Source organism: Mytilus edulis, chromosome 1 (genome assembly GCF_963676685.1).
Source record: "Mytilus edulis chromosome 1, xbMytEdul2.2, whole genome shotgun sequence".
NCBI classification, from domain to species: Eukaryota; Metazoa; Mollusca; class Bivalvia; order Mytilida; family Mytilidae; genus Mytilus; species Mytilus edulis.
The window spans coordinates 76,862,573-76,880,758 of NC_092344.1; the positions used below are offsets into that span (position 1 = coordinate 76,862,573).

At 31.6% G+C, this 18,186-nt stretch overlaps 1 long non-coding RNA gene across 1 annotated transcript; it reads left to right on the forward strand.

Annotated features, from left to right (window-relative positions):
* Nucleotides 1–719: 719 nt before the first annotated feature.
* On the forward strand, nucleotides 720–16,051 carry LOC139520016 (uncharacterized). Its single transcript, XR_011663789.1, has 2 exons — nucleotides 720–780; nucleotides 15,019–16,051. It is a non-coding gene; the product is annotated as an uncharacterized lncRNA (long non-coding RNA).
* Nucleotides 16,052–18,186: the final 2,135 nt, after the last annotated feature.

Genomic DNA, 18,186 nt, shown 5'->3' on the forward strand with positions numbered 1-18,186 from the left:
TCCGACAATCTGATAATAATATTCATGTGTATGTTAGCACGGATCGAATTCATACTTTTCTAGCTGTTTATGATGTCTTTGTACTTAATTTGTTGGACACCTTAATCTGGGAGGGCAAGATTTATTTATTAGCTGATGCTTGCTTTGTATTAGCTTTCAGAAATAATGGGTTCCCTCAGATTGGCAGTTTGTATCTTCTTTCTCAATATTACTATTTCTGTGTGCTTCAAGCCGATCTTATGAATAAAGCCATTTCTTACTGAGTTTAACAGATTTGTTCTTACTTTATGATGTCACGTTATTGTTCTATTGTGAAGGTATAGTTGTAGTACTAGGGGGTGTACCCTGCGTTTTTCTCTACCTTCTTTTCTCAAGTAAGGAGCCTGAAATTTATTGATTGTCGTTTGAGTATTTTGTCAAACAGTTTAAACTGTGTCGCAGTTTGTCAGGTTTTTTTTTATAGCTGACTATACAGTTTTGGGTTTTCTCATTGTTGAAAGCATTATCAAGACTTCCTTGATTATGTTGGATAGATGAGTCCTTAAATGAATATCATATCATACATGTTTCGTAATTTGGAAATTTGTTTATCATATTTTCTTGAAAAGGTAAAATGATTTCATCTTATATGAATCAATATCTACATTTAAATTATCATTAACGTTGGAAAGACACCATGTCTAGTTTTTATATATTTCAGCTAACTGAGGATCTTGAAATGGTGGCTCGATTGTGTAATAGACAAGTCTTTTTCAGAGTAAGGAATTTCCAATTAAAACTGTAAGTTTTACTTTATATGCATAATACTAAAACTAATATTAACTCTACCTATTACATTGTTTGCCTCACAAATTATTTTGTTATTACAAAATTGAATTTTGTGTACACAAAATTGATTTTGATAACAAAAAGTTCAACTCCTACTCGGCGCCCTGTAGGACGTAGTTGAGGATTTTGTGTCCTTGTTTATTTTCCCTATGATTCAGGATAAAATATTATTATTCATTGCAACCATTTTTCTTCTCAAATAAATTAAACGCTTGAATAGCTCATAAAAGGTTACTTTCCAAAATTGTTAGCCGATTCATGATTTTGTTTCTTTCGATTTTAGACCAAAATATGACAAATGTAAATATAAGGCAAAAATCAGAGTCTGGCTTTTTTTCAAAAACTACAATATCTCGAAAAAGAGCTCCACAAACTTTTAATACTTTTGGCATATTTTGTTCTTTAACGTATGCTGTTCTTAATGGTATCAATTTTTTATTCTTGTTTTTTTTTTAATTCACCTAAGTACATCCTTGATAGGTACTAAACCTTAATGTCAGATTCTGTACTAAGTCAAACATCTATACACAAATATTGATACAAATCTATATTTATTCTTATTTACAAAATTAAAAAAAAAAATATTGAGGTGAAAATATTCTAATATGACGTGCGTCTTTCACGTTGTGAATAAACCCATGCTCTTAATCCAATAAAATTTGTTTGCACATGCGTATATTGACTTTTGCAGAATAATGAAGTTTATCAAACTGGCATTCATTTAATATATTTCATTAAGTAAAACAAATATAAACTCTAACGCAAATTTTGTTACTAATTCATTATGACTGTAATATGTTGCAATTCGAAATTGACATATTTAACCTAGATACGAAAATCGTTCATGCTGGCTGTTCAAAACTCGTCCCTCTGAAAAATCACTTTGCCAGTTTGCTTGTTAACAAACAAAAAAGGGAGGTTCATGGAAGAGCCTACATATCGGACATAGAAATTACCAAAATTGTCCTAACCAGAATCGAAATGATTGATGCAAGCTATATTTTATTGTAGTTTTAACATGGGTAGGCATTATATTCGTGTTATTTAAGCCCTCACTATCGCTCGGGAAAAAATATCATTAATATAAAAGCATAAAAGCAAGTAGAACTGCCATATCATTTGTATATAATGAATATTATAAACAAAGGCTTGTAAAAAGTTGTATGCTCTGTTAAACTTAAACATGTGTATATTAAAACTTCCTTAGTATAACTGGTTGTTCATCTATTGTTTTGTCAAAATGGACTACGGGATATACATGTAAAAATCTAATATACTTTGACAGAAGGTAAGACTGAAAAATTGCCACAAGCAATCAAAATTCTTTTAATTCACTCCATATATTTTTTCATATGATATTCACGTTAGAATTAGAATAACCACTAATACATTACTCTTTCGTTTTATTACAAATATTTGCTGATATATTCATTCAGGAATAAGTTATAAGCGTTTCTGTGTTTGATAATGAAAAGATGTTTGTTTTACACTATGGGAAAACTCTACGACAGGGCAAACATGATAGTATAATGTTTACTCTATCATCATGAGGATTTTCACACCGTTTGATCTTATGCATGCATCAGCATAGTCAAAATGTTAAAAACAGGATTGTTAAATTAAAGGACAACATTTTAATAAAGGTATTACTCATATTACATTTTTAATGTCAAAAATTCGTTGGAAGTACTTGATAAATTACAAATAAAAAAGAAGATGTGGTATAATTACCAATGAGACAACTGTCCACAAGAGTCCAAAATGACACAGACATTAACAACTATAGGTCAACAATGAGCAAAGCCCATACCGCATAATCAGCTATAAAAGGCCCCATTATGACAATGCTTATACTATTGATTTTGAATCTGTTCAAACTTTTGATTTTCTACCCTATATACCACTTTGCCTCATATCTTATTAAGAAAACATTCACTCACTTAATCAAATGGGCATTTACAATCATGCTAATACATATGTTCTAACTCTTTTAGTTCATTTTAGTAGCAATACACAAAATAACTGTGTCAGTTGGACATGCTTTGATATTATAACTTGCATGTGTATTAGATACTATCTGTGTTCGCTTTTGAGATTCCGTTTATCGTCAAGTTATCGAAATTCCAATTGGGACGAACTGTGCAACACTTATTGCGGACCTGTTTCAGTATTTTTATGAGTTACAATTTATGTCTAAAATCAGTAAAGGTTCATCGAAACAACATCTGATACACAAATTAAACAATACTTTAAGATATTTGGATGATATATTGGCACTCAATAATGATGGCTTCAGTATGTATACTAAAGCAATTTATTCTGTTGAACTAACGTTAAAAATGGCAATACTTATAATGAGCACTGCCCTTTCCTCCATCTTGATATCTATATCATTAAAGGGAAACTCAATACCAAAATTTATGACAAAAGAGATGATTTTTCTTTTCCTATCGTTAATTATCCATTTGTGCATGGTGACTTCCCTTGTCGCCATCTAATGGTGTTTATATATCTGAACTTGTAAGATTCGCTCGCGTATATAACAACGTGTCAGATTTTAGCGATAGAAATTTATGTAATTCTGAAAAGTTATTACATCAGGGTTTTTGACATCACAAACTAGTTAAAACATTTACCAAATTTTATCATCGGCACAAGGACATCATTCACAAAAATAAATCAACAGGTAGACATTTTATACGTTCAGGTATTTCACATCCAATTTTTTATAGTAATATTTTACAAAGCACACACATGTCGGCATTAACCTCAAAAGCTAACAAAACCTTTAAACAAACTTATTACATTTTGTAAGAAGGGAAATGGCAACGATACTGTTGTCAGGTCATTAAAGATTGCATATTTTTACTCTGATATTGAATCACTTTTTTGCATCAGAAATTAACACATTCATTGTAAAACCAGTTGTTGGCATGATACGGGTTATGGTCTTCTCATATATTTGATGAAGGTATAATACTATCCCCCTAACGGGAGGGGTTGTACTTGATTTTCATATGATGAAGACATAATCTTTCAATCAGCTTAATTGAAGTGTGGAGCTGGCTTGTCAATAACTGCTAGTGGTCCTTTGTTAATATATGTATCATTGTCATTTTGTTTAGTTTCTTTTGTTACCTATTCAGACATCGGACTCCGACCTTTTTTTAACCGAGTTTTACTTTTCGTATTGTTGTGTGTTATGTTTTTTCTACATTTGATAGAGGTATAGGGGGAGGGTTGATATCTCAAAAACATGTTTAACCCTGTCGCATTGTTGCGCCTGGACCAAGTCAGGAGAATTTGGTTAGTGTTGTGAACGTGTTTTGGTACATGTTCATTGTCCGGTATTTGGATAAACCGAGATGTTTTGACTATAAAATTCAGTGTTAAACGTAATTTAGTCAATTCAAAATTATGATATTATTGTGATCACGTGGGACTTTATTAGTTTGTATAATTGCTCAAACCTGAGAATGCTTAGTTAATTAGAGAGGCATACTTTTAATAAATTCACCAAAGTTCATTACAGGTTTTCATGTACGAGTTATCCTTTCCTGAATAGTAAATATCTCAATCTAGGAATATTTAAATAATAAACCGGTTAAATGTATGTTCATTGTTTATTGAATATGGTAAATATTGTATGAAGTATTTTAGTTACTTTCAGTTCCTATTGATATGAATTCCGCGAGTCATTTGGTTTTAATGGAAAAAAGGCTTGTTTTGGCGTAAACCGTCACTTTGAAAAACAAACTCAGGAAGCAACGCTTGACTGCCCAGCTGATCGGATGTTTTTCTGATAGCAAAGCCTTTTTTTATAAATTGAGGATCCATTTAGATTGAATATTCAATTCGCGAAAGTTTGGTTAAAGTACGTATGTGTATTTTATTTACAGACTTCCAGTATTTATTTTGTCATAAAACGGTGAAATCCGTGACGGATATTTTCTGGAATCTGGGTCAATGTTATTCAAAATTAGAGAGTTTCGAAATCTTGACATAAATTCAAAAAATATTTTTGTCCGCTGTTTGTTCCGATTTTAGGTGTGAAAGTGGGAACGCTTCCATCCATAGGGTAAAAAAATAACCAATAACTAAAATAAATTTACTATTTTTCCGACTCTTAGGTAAAGATTCTATCACATCTAATGTAACTCTATCCATGGGATGACACACAACAAAATTATGCAACGCAACTCTTGGTTTCCAATCTAAAGCTTTAGTTTGGTTACAAACAGTACAGTTATATACATGTAATTTTATTTCTTCATTCATTTTGTACCAGTGGAAGCTTGTTCAATTTTTCAAGCGTTTTATGCATTTCAAAATGTGCAGAGGATAATGTATCATGACAGGTAGTAATAACTTCTTTCTACAAAATTTTAGGAATCAATAACTGATATGAGACCTCGGATGTTTCTGGATAGGCACGCTTTTGATATAAGACCACATGTTTCCTATCTGGAAGATTAAAATTAGGCCAATATTTTCTTGCTGCTTGACTCGAAGATACAGTATCGTCTCTGCGAGGTAGACAAATTTTATCAAACCATACATATATGCATGTATTGGCTTTGATCATTATCTTTCTTTTTTTACAAAATCAATATTTGAGTCACTGTCCAATCAATTTGACTGATTGAATCTCTTATTTTGACTTCTTGTCACCACCATGACGTTTAAATTACTTCCGACTTTACCTAACTAAATCAACTAGTTATCTACAGAATCTTTAAATTCTGACCATTCGTCAGCAATTTCAAGGCATTCCTTACAATGAGGATCAATTTACCCCTTGTTTTTGTGTGTACATAATAAAATATTCCCGTATTTTCTGGACACTGCAGCCGCATTTTGATGTTTTATTCCAGGTCTATGTTCAACATCAAAAGTATATTGGGACAAAGTCATCAACCAACGAGCCAGATGTCCCGGTGGATATTTGAAAGCAAAAAGTCATTTTAATGACACATGATCTGTACGTAACAGAAATTTTCTACCCTAAAAATAATGCCAAAATTAATGAATGAATTTGACCATTACGAGCAGTTCATGCCTGGTTACACTATATATATTTGTTTTGTCTTGTCACGTTTTTTCGAGCCACAAGCATTATCTTCTCCCTGTTATTTTGAATCTGGGAAAGGAAGGCTCCAATGCCTACATTGGAAGCATCAATGTCAAGAATATAACCACCACGTGGACGCGGATTAGCCAAAACTGGAGCTTCATACAGTGCCTAACTGACACTATATTGACCAGTTAAAACAAACGTCCTTTCGAGTTAATTAGCTTATTGGAGAATCTTCATCGCTGAACCCTAATATAAACTGACGATAATATTTACATTATCTAAGAAACTGTGAGACTTATTGAACATTCATTGGAACTTTCCCTTTTTTTATGACTCAACTATTTTAGGATTTGGGTGAATACCTTTTTCACTCACAATGTGACCTAAATACACCACTTCATATTCAAGGAATTCACATTTTGAAGTTGAGGCCCAGAATTGTGTAGACGTCGTAGAACTTTACTAAATTGAACAAAATGATCGTCAAGGTTGAACTATATATTATTATATTGTCCAGATACAAAAGAAGTGTTTTCCACTGTAAACCCCTAAATATTAATTACATACAACGTCGAAAAGTATAAGGAGCATTGTTCAACTCAAATGGCATTTTAGTGTACTCAATTGCAAACAATCCATATTTGGTGATAAACACTGTCTTGTGACGGTCCTCTTACGCTATTTGTAACTGCCAGTAACCTGACTGTAAATCACAAACCGAAAACAAACCGATGCATTTGCCAAGCAATCGAGACAGGAAGCTATTTCAAGACGACGATACGCATCTTTAATTCTACTTTGGATAAATATCCTGTAATCAATGCGCCACCTCACAGTCCAATATCCAGTCGATATTACATTATTTCTCCCATCAAAAGATTGGGGTTGGGTAAAAGGTCTGGGTCGAGGTCCCAATTGCTATTAACGCGTTTTGACATTTCAAATATTTCAACAACTGAGGTTTTTTACTGCCAAAAACCAAATCAATCAAATCTCTTCAATATCAAAATTAATACTGGCAGTGTTCACTACTTATATATGTAACCAATAGGTCTCACTACTAAAAATATAAAATGTTCACTTCTTATAGATTTAATCTGTAGTTTTAACTACTTGTAAATTTAACCTGTAGTCTTCACTACGTATATATGTAACTTACCAGTCATGTTATCTATAGTTTAAACTACTTATATGTGTAAACTGTAGTTTTCACTTCTTATAGATGTAAACTGTAGTTTTCACTACTTTATATGTAACCTGTAGTTTTCACTACTTTATATGTAACCTGTAGTTTCCAATTTTCATATATATAGCATGTAGTTTTCACTACTACAAATTTAATCTACTCTTTTTTTTCAGAAAATTAAAATGATAAACTCTTGATGTTTTTCTTTTTTTTTTTTTTTCTTATGAAAACCTGAATATTTCCAGTTTTCTTACAGTTTTAATAGCTTGAATTTTATTATTTCCAAGAACATTTCGATTCTTTTTTAAAATAATTCTTATTTCAAGTTTAAAAAAAAATACCAACATAAAAGAGCAAGCTGCCACCAGTATTTTGAATGTATGCGTTTTGCATGCGGATTGTCACACCTATTCAAAATGCAAAGAAAAAGTCAAGAAAGTTCTGCAATTTCTAAGTCGTTATTATTACTTTCAACTTTTATGAAAACATATAAGATAACATTTAATCTTAACACAACAGTTAAATAATCAAATTATCTGCGTCAAATATGCTGAAATAGTTATAAATATCAATAGAATATCAATAGGTTGCCAAATATAAATGTTGAAACCCCCTAGCTTTAAATCCCATTGACCCAGACTCCAGAAAATATCACTCACAGATTTCACCGTTTTATGACAAAATAATTACTGGAACTTTATAAATAAAATAGCCACACGTATTTTAACCAAGCTTTTGCTTATTGAATATTCGATCTAAAGGGACCCCAATTTAGAAAAGGCTTTGATATCACACAAAAATTCGACCAGCTGGGCAGTTAAGTTTTGTTTCCCGAGATTTGGAACACCCTTAGCGATCCATACAGATCAAGGTCGTATTTTTGCTGGCAAAATATTCACACAGTCAGGTTTGCAAACTTTTTGAAGTTAAAAAACGAGGTCTATTTCTTAAAAGCCATGTTTAAATGTAATTATAGAAAGGTTTATCGCAACTTTAGAAAAAATGATCCAAACTTTTCTTAATAAAAATATTGACAATTGGGATATTTTATCGGGGCATTGTTGGCTGCATATATAAGTACATCTCATTTCGCCACTGGATATACTCCTTACATGCCTATGCTAGGTAGAGATGTTATTTTGCCTCATAAAATTTTATATCCCCTGAGAAAGAGAAAATGATTTCATATCCCCTATTGACTACGTTGATAATTTACATTCCAAACTTGAAGAAATATATGCTTTTGCCAGAGATAAAACTGCAAATTGCAGCAGAACGTCAAGAGAAAGACTATGATACCAGATTATCTCAGTTAATTTTCAAAGTTGGTGATTTAGTTTTCAAAAATAATAATATAACAAAATAGTTACAACCGATCGCGAGGTGGATAGGTCCTTTTCTTATTTTGAAAGTCCTTAATCCAGTTTTATATGAGATTTGCAGATTATACAAATATTTTGACTGAAGGGCAACACGTTATGTTACAAAAAACTTCCTTGGCGTCATTGAATAAAAAGCGATGAATGTAAACTAACTGACGCCAACATTTTACTTAACTATCAGAGCAGTGTGCGCGGCATCCTGTGTAACATAATGTTTATAAATTATAAAATGAACAATCAGTAATATTTTTGGGACAAAATACATTCTGAGGGTGGGAGTGTTGTGAGTGTATTTTAGGACATGGTCGTTGTCCTGTATTTGGATAAACTGCGATGTTTTGAATATAAAATTCAGTGGCGAACGAAGTAAGTCAATTTAAAACTATAATATTCCTGTGATCACGTAAGACTTTACTGGTTCTATGATTGTTAAAACCTGAGAATTCTTAGTTAATTAAAAATGTTTACTTTAAATAAATTGGCCAAAGTTCATTACGGGTTTTTATGTACGAGTTATTCTTTCTTGAATAGTAAATATTTCAATAATGAACCGGTTGAATGTATGTTATTTGATTTGACGGGAAAAGGAAAACAAATTTGGGAAACAAAACTTGACTGCCGAGGAGGTCGTAAGTTTTTCTGATAGCAAAGCCTTTTTCTAAATTGAGGATTCATTTAGATCGAATATTCAATTAGCGAAAGATTGGTTAAAGTACATATGTGTATTTTATTTTCAGAGTTCCAATATTGTTTTGTCATAAAACGGTGAAATGCGTGACTGATATTTTTGGGAGTATGGGTCAATGTTATTTATAACTAGGGTTTTTTCACATTTATACTTGGTACCCTATTGATATTCAATTGTTATGTATAACTATTTCAGCGTATTTGACGCAAATAATTTGATTATTTAACTGTTGTGTTAAGATCGATTGTTATATTCTATGTTTTCATGAATGTCTAAAGTAATAATAATGATTTAGAAATTGCAGAACTTTCTTGACTTTTTCTTTGCATTTTTTTAAGGTTTGACAAACCGCTCGCAAACAGGCATACATTCTTGTATGATTTTAAATTTTAGATCTTGTGTATATATTGGAATTTAATATGACGTCCGTTATCACTGAACTAGTATGCAATTTTGTTTAGGGGCCAGCTTAAGTACGGCTCCGGGTGCGGGTGTGTCTTGCTGCATTGAAGACCCATTGGTTGCTTTCGGCTGTTGTTTGCTCTTAGGTCGGGTTGTTGTCTCTTTGACACATTCCTTATATCCAATTTTGAATTTCATGGTATAAAATTTAACTTAAATTTTCCAGTTCAATAACACTTAAAAATATTAAAAGGCTACGCAATGATTATATGTACTTTGTTTATAAACTAGATTCCTAAGAATGTCCTCGGCAGGCTGATAAACGAATCTTTATTGACTGCTTCTGAGTGTTATCACATGCCTTTCTGTTAATGTTCGTGACTCTTATCACATGCAACTTCGTGCATTTCTGGAAATTTGTTAAACATGATGATGACATGGCTGCGTTTGTCGAATCTTTGAAAAACGACTCCATAGTTAATACTTTTCACAAATTTATTGAGGAGCAACAATGAATTAAGATTAAACATGTTTTGAAAGACATATCACATGCTGAGTCCAACTCTAGACAGGTATCAACCCAAACAACTTCAGGCATAAATAAAATGCCAGAAATTGTGAATTGTCCATGACAATTAAAGAATAAAAAAATATTTCCGGGGACAACCATCACATGCAAGGTAACAAAGAATTTTTCAAACTTAGAACATGATAATTGTTGTGAAAAGATATGTATAGGTTGCATTTTTGTAAATATTGGCAATGCAATTTCCCATAGGAACTCCTTTTACGGCTAAAACTGTACCACTTTTACTATGAAGTTTTGAAAAAAATCTTATCCTAGAATTGAAAGTTCATATGCACCACAATTTTTTTCAAAGGTCAAAATATAGGGCTGTGCGGCATATTTTCAACGTTTATATGCCCTGAACTTCTCAGAGTTTAAACTTACACTAATTTTCTTAACTACCCCTACCTCGAATGAAAGGTTACCACAGATTTCAATGTAAACAATATGCACGTGTTTATTTACTGGTAACATTCCCAAGTTCTGTCTCTGCGATATGGAACACAGAGAGCATAACTGGGAACCAGTATGTAAACAAAATTAATTTTCTATGAATATTCAATTACTCCCCAAAAGAGGCGTGTTTTTGAGAAACAGCTGTATTTACAAAGTGCAACCTATACAGACATTTATTGAAATAGAAAACTCTCTAAAATCAGTTTTTCTCACATTAATACTCATTTATCAGAATTAAAGTCTTAAAGAAATCACTGTGTATGCTCTAATTTTTTCTTTACTATACATCTTATACCCCCTCCCCTGTATCAATATTTTAAAGAATTTGAAAACAAGACTTTAATTATTGCCAGCTTACCCTATTTGCACATTTTCTGATAAAAAATGCCTAGAACCTGTTAAAAACTGTTTTGATAACATATTGAAAGCATATCAGAATATCATAAATGTAATGTTTAGCAGTCAAGCATTACAACATTCAAGATTATATAAAGTATCCAATCCAGCCTCTATCTCCAGTCCACATCTTACTGTATGCCTATTTGTCAATTAAAGAACACATTTTCTGCCTCAAATGGTCAATTTAGAATTCTTGTCACAACAGTATCATCTATAACCATATATCTGACACAATTTAGCTAATATATATACTAGAAGTGTTCAAACAAAGCCATATTTGCAATAGTTGTATGTATGCAGAAACCAGTCTGAGATATAAATTCACTTAAAATGTTGTAGAGATGACTGCTAACATCTGATTTTTGCATAACTTCTAAGCATAGTTATTGTTTTCTATATCAAAAACTTTAAAATCATAAAATCATAGCATTTACAAGTTAAATTATTTGTTTTATGATCAAGGGGGTAGGCAATTTTCTATGTTTTTTGCCCCTGGGGCCTCAAATTTCCTAAATCATTCTGCTGTTTCTAGCAATTTTGAATATTTAGTACATATTCAGGATAGAACACACTATTGTGAGTTTTCTTGAGATATTTTTGTTTTTCTAGCTTGTATTTATTATGCCGTGGTGACAAAAAAGCAGATTTAGGTGTTGCGGTTTACTTTTGGGTTATCGAAAGGACACAAATACCCCATAAATAATATTCCGGAAGGATCTATGAGTTTCAATGACTGCGAAGAGTTAATATAGGCACTTCTGAACAATTTAACTTACAAATATGCAAATATTATGATTTAATTTTGTATCCAGGACTTTAAGTAAACTATGCATACTGTAAACTGTTAATTTATACTGAGTCATCATATTTAAGGCCCAGGATTCTATCAATCTTCATTAAATATTTATAAAACTTCTTATTTGAGTTAATTTCTTTAAAATCTGTGAAATAATGCAAATTTGGTTAAATTCTGAATGTTCCCCTTTTTTACCCTATATAGGTTGCATTTTTGTAAATATTGGCAATGCAATTTCCCATAGGAACTCCTTTTACGGCTAAAACTGTACCACTTTTACTATGAAGTTTTGAAAAAAATCTTATCCTAGAATTGAAAGTTCATATGCACCACAATTTTTTTCAAAGGTCAAAATATAGGGCTGTGCGGCATATTTTCAACGTTTATATGCCCTGAACTTCTCAGAGTTTAAACTTACACTAATTTTCTTAACTACCCCTACCTCGAATGAAAGGTTACCACAGATTTCAATGTAAACAATATGCACGTGTTTATTTACTGGTAACATTCCCAAGTTCTGTCTCTGCGATATGGAACACAGAGAGCATAACTGGGAACCAGTATGTAAACAAAATTAATTTTCTATGAATATTCAATTACTCCCCAAAAGAGGCGTGTTTTTGAGAAACAGCTGTATTTACAAAGTGCAACCTAAAATGCTTGTAATATCAATAAAACCAATTAAATTTAAGAAATTTGTATTTGGTTGTTTGTAAATTATAAACTTAGATTGGTCTGATATGAAACATGCCATGTAATAATCTAAACTTATCATATATTTAGTAGTACATTTAAATACAGTTGTTTTAAATATTGGATTTATAGTCTGCTGTTTAATCCGTATCGCTCAACTTTGATGCAGACCCTTTATCACACCCTTTATCGAATGTCTACAGTTTATCACACCCTTTATCGCAGGCCTACCCTTTATAACTACATTACACGTATATTTCAGAAGAATCCGTTATTTTAATTGGAAAACAAGCATTGTGCGTCATACTTAAATTCACCTTCATATCCTAATGAAGTTTAACATTCATGATGTTACGTGCTTTCACAAAAAGCTGACACTCAGTTTATATATTTATAAAGAAATAAATGGGAAAAAAAACGATTTTAAAGTATCAATGTAATTATGCGTATTGAATGCTTACTTTCTTAGGGTTGTAAAAGCGTTGACCGTGCGAACATCTAGATAAATATAAAGTTAAAACAAAGACACATTTTAATAGTTCTTGTCTGTATTCCTTCTGCTGAAGTATATGACAAAAAGATCATTACATGTCATTGTTCATATTAAATTCTTTATCGGCCCTCGTTCATAATATCAACCCTCGAACCTGTGCCTCTTAGACTGATATCATGACCTAGGGCCGATAAAGGGTCTGATATGAAACATGACATGCAATAATCTATACTTATCATATATTTTGTAGTAAATACAATAGTTTTGAATATTTGATAAATAGCCTGCTGTTTAAACCGTATCGCTCAACTTTGATGCAGACCCTTCATCACGCCCTTTATCGCATGTCTTCCCTTTATCACACCCTTTATCGCAGGCCTACCCTTTATAATAACATTACATGTTTGTAGCAGAATAATCCGTTATTTTAATTGGATAACAACGCTTGTGCGTCATACTTTCATTCACCCTCATATCCTAATATTTCGCGATTCATCCAAAATGTACTTCGGTCAACGCTTTCACATCTTATTGAATTTATAAAAAGAATATTCCGTTTTTTCCGTGAGCCGCTTCCCGCCAAATAATTCTGAACCTTTCTTACTTTATCCCGATTATTAAGACAACATGTTTAAGCACTATTGATTGTATTTAACCGTAAACTGTAAACTTAAATTTCAGAGATATGATACATATAAAAGGGGGGAAAGACGTCGATACAGTTTCGATTAAAATCACTTTGCGGTGTAATTAAACAGATATATCTATTATAGAGGGGTATTTGCGAAAAATACCAGTCTTGGGACCAGATTTTCCTCGCTTAGTTGCTTGGGAAATTTCACAGTCTCTTGACTGGTATTTTACGCAAATACCCCTGCATAACATGATAAATCTGTTCAGTATACTTGTTATTAAATAGTTTATTGTTACTATTTTTTATATTGATAGGTTTTATTCAGAATGTGTTTTTTATACTTCGACTAATTGTGTTTATTTTTCTAAATATAGTAACACAGCTAGATTTTTGCAACGTCAATGTCATCATGAAACACTTTCGACACAATCAGGGGTGATTAAGGGATGAAAATAATTCTAATATTTGTGAACGATTTAAAAAAAAACTATCAATGTATTGATTTAATTTAGAACAATTTTAGGTCAATGTCGATTGGTCAAACGCCCTCTCGCAGTTTCACAACCTCGTGCAAAAAAGTTATATTTTTCAGACATTGACCTAATAGTATAACATAACTAAAGAAGGAAAAAGACAAATAAACACCAAAAATACATTAAATCAAACATTTCTATGCAATACAGGTGCTTCGGATGAATAATTAAGCAGTGCCTTTATATGATTAAGCTGTTAAAACAAGGCAAAAATAAATCTGAATGTGACCAAGGTGCTTTGGATCAGTAAGCAGGTACGACATACTCACCGATTTAAATATATGATAAAGCGTTTAAAATCTGGAAAAATCCGTATCACATCCCGTATCACCCGTGACCAATATCACTCCTCGGGTCTTAAGGCCCTGGGGCAGATTTTGGTATCTCGGGATGAAAGGAGATTGTGAGTCAAACACACTCACCATTTCGTGTATTCCGGCAGAAACTTTTAATATCAACTTCTTCATGAAAAAAAGTATTAGAAAAACCCAACCGTCATGGTAAATTAAAAAAGGGGACGACCGAAACCAAATGAACGGCTATATCGGCCACTTCGACACAACAGTTAAAGTTATGACTTGATACAGGCATTTTCGAAAAAAATTGTGGATTATAACGTAATATTATAGAATGCAACCTATGATATAACAAATATTAGTATATGAATACCCAAACCACCTAAATATAATGGAAATAAGAAATATAATGACATGGTAGGATTTTTCATCCTTGAAAGACCAATAAAGTAGCGTACATATTTAAATATCATTCACAATTTGAACGTGGTAAGCAGTATCTTAGTAATTTTGTTAATTTGGTCTTTTTTTTATAACGTCGATATTCATTTCATATATCTTATTGTTTTTCTTTAATTTCATTGCAGATATCAATTCTTCATTTGTTTCCTGTGTGGATTTTTCATATTTCAACTTACTTACTTACTGAAAGATGTACAGTACTCGATAGATTTTGATAAACAAAAACCATTTTGGAATAATACTGCCAAAATTTTATCAGATATCAAAGAAACAGGAAGATCTAACATCATGCCTTTGAACTCATTTTTACTGAATAAAGTATTTAGGGAAGATCCGATGAAATTGTTTGAAGCATTTGAATCCATTCAAATATTGTTTATTGTGAAATCACATATACTTAATTTTGGTAAACGAGAAGCTATTCGTCAGACGTGGGGAAATGTAACAAAACTTCGAATAAAAACTATCTTTGTCCTAGGTCACTTATACAATAATGACCATTTTGCTGATTTGGAATCAAAACTACATAAGGATATAATTCAACTAAACATAGAAGATAAATACGAAAATTTAGTTTATAAAACTATTTATGCATTGCTTTCCTTATCGAAACTAAATTTAAGAACTGAATATGTACACTGTGTAGATGATGATCGCTTAGTTAACGCAAGAAATGTTTACGATATAGCAAGACAAAACATTGCACAATCAGATACGGTTATGTTAGGATTTATGGTTAATTTGTCAAGACCAAACAGATCAATGAACTCAAAAAATTATGTTTCATTCGAGGATTATCCTTTCCTTTATTTTCCGTCTTATATTATAGGAGGAACTATATTAACAAATATGAAAACGATACACATACTTTCAATTGGGATAGAATATGTACGATTAATCCACATAGAAGATGTATATATTGGAATGGTTGCAACAGCTTTCAAGATAGAATTGCAACATCATTCAGGGTTTCTTCCCTTTAAAAAACCCGTTTTAATGTTTAACAGTTTTTTATCATCCCCTGGATATGATCATGCATATACAATATTAAGAGACTGGAAACTTATTGATCAAAACGAAAATATCAATACCAAACGTCAACTTTAAAAATTCACGAACTTAAGTAAGAAAAAACTCTGTTTTGATCCAGAAGGAAAATATAACATTACCTCATTCCAAGGAAAAATCTTTATTCAAATGGCAAAATCAAACGCTCATACAAATCAAACGAATGGATAACAATTGTCATATTCCTGACTTGGTACAGACATTTTCTGATGTAGAAAATGCTGGATTGAATCTTGTTTTATAGCTAGCTTAACTTCTTACTTGTATGTCAGTCGCACAAAATTCAATTATACTGACAGCAATATGTGAACAAAACAAACAGAAATAAGACTTTATGCATCCAGCCATTGTGTATGGTCATTTTTTGTATTCTTATCTTTTTTGTTTGTTTTTTACATTTGTACGTATAATGTCTTTCGTTTTGTAAAGTGAGAGGTTTAGACAGCTATAAAACCATTTTTAATTCACCATTTTTGCCTAAGGATATGCTTGTATAAAGTCAGGAATATGACTGGTATTTTCCATTCGTTTGATGTGTTTGAGGTTTTGATTTTGCCATTTGTAGATAGACTTTCAGTTTTGAATTTTCCTTGGAGTTCGGTACTTTTCTTTTTACCATACACTTGATAATATATAGGCTTTAATTTTAATTCTATTGTTTCAAATTAAATCCAAAATGACTAATTTTATACAAATATTATGTTAACCACAGTACTTGTCCATTTTAAAATTTGGATATTTTAGATCCATATCGGAAATAGTTTCCTACAATATACTAAAAAAGAGACAATTTTTTTGTTTCCTATTGTTTATTGGTCATAATTTGAGTTGATGCTCTTTTTGGCTCCTTCAAACGGTGAGTATTTTCTCTAACATGTGATCTGAGGAAGGGTCTGTTTTGACGTTACATATTTAAGTGCACATTATATTGGTATACATTGTAACTTATAAATTATTTTGTCAGTGATTTGGTTAACATATATTACTTAAACCCTTTAATAATATATTCATAGATACAAAATATTGGCTTTTGTTGTATCTGTAGCTGTAAATGTATGAATTGTTGAATTACAACAAATAGAAATCATAACATGAGGACATATCAAGACACATTATAAAAAACAACTACAAATAAAAAATCCATGTTAATGTCATGTAAACGAACTAATTTTCTAGAAAAAAACTGTAGTTGTGTTTGAAACTTGTCAATGTAATTAAATTTGATGCAACTGTCGTACAATTTAGAGGTTAAGCATTATAAAACTGGGTTCATTCCCCTATGTTCTACGTCAGAAAATGCATGTACCAAGTGAGTAATATGACAGTTGTTATCCATTTGTTTGATTTGTTTAAACTTTTGATTTTGCCATTTGATTCGGGACTTTCCGTTTTAAGTTTTTTTACTGAGTTCAGTTTTTTTTGTGAATTTACTTTTTGCGCTTAAATATTTAATGATGAGCACGTCGAAAAATGAATACGACAATAATAATTTAATAATTTATTACCATTATTATTTTCTTAATTGAACTTACTTCATCAGTTTTCTGGGTTTGTTTACATAACAGGTTTGATGCTTCCAACATACATTAAATCTTAAATCAGCTGGGGAAGGTCATTGTTCGTTCATAGAGGAAATCGAAGTTATATTAAAAGTAAAATATAAAATAACTGATTTGAAATGTAATCTTAAACACACGTACACCATACAGCTTAAATATAAAATAGAAGATTTGGTATGATTGCCAATGAGACAACTGTCCACAACAGGTCACCGTACGGCCTCAACAATCATCAAGGCCCATAAAAAGTAAAATCACAAAAATACTGAACTCAGAGGAAAATCAATTCGGAAAGTCCATAATCACATGGCAAAATCAAATAACAAAACGCATCAAAAATGAAAGGACAAGAACTGTCATATTCCTGACTTGGTACAGGCATTTTCAAATGTAGAAAATGGTGGATTGAACCTGGTTTTATAGCTAGCTAAACCTCTCACTTGTATGACAGTCGCATCAAATTCCATTACATTGTCACCGATGCGTGAACAAAACAAACAGACGCATAGTCAGCTATAAAAGGCCCCGATTTGACAATGTGAAATAATTCAAACGAGAAAACTAACGGCCTTATTTATATAAAAAATTGAACGAAAAACAAATATGTAACATATAAAATAACGACAACCACTGCGGTTTTAAAAGGTCATCACTGAAAACAAGATA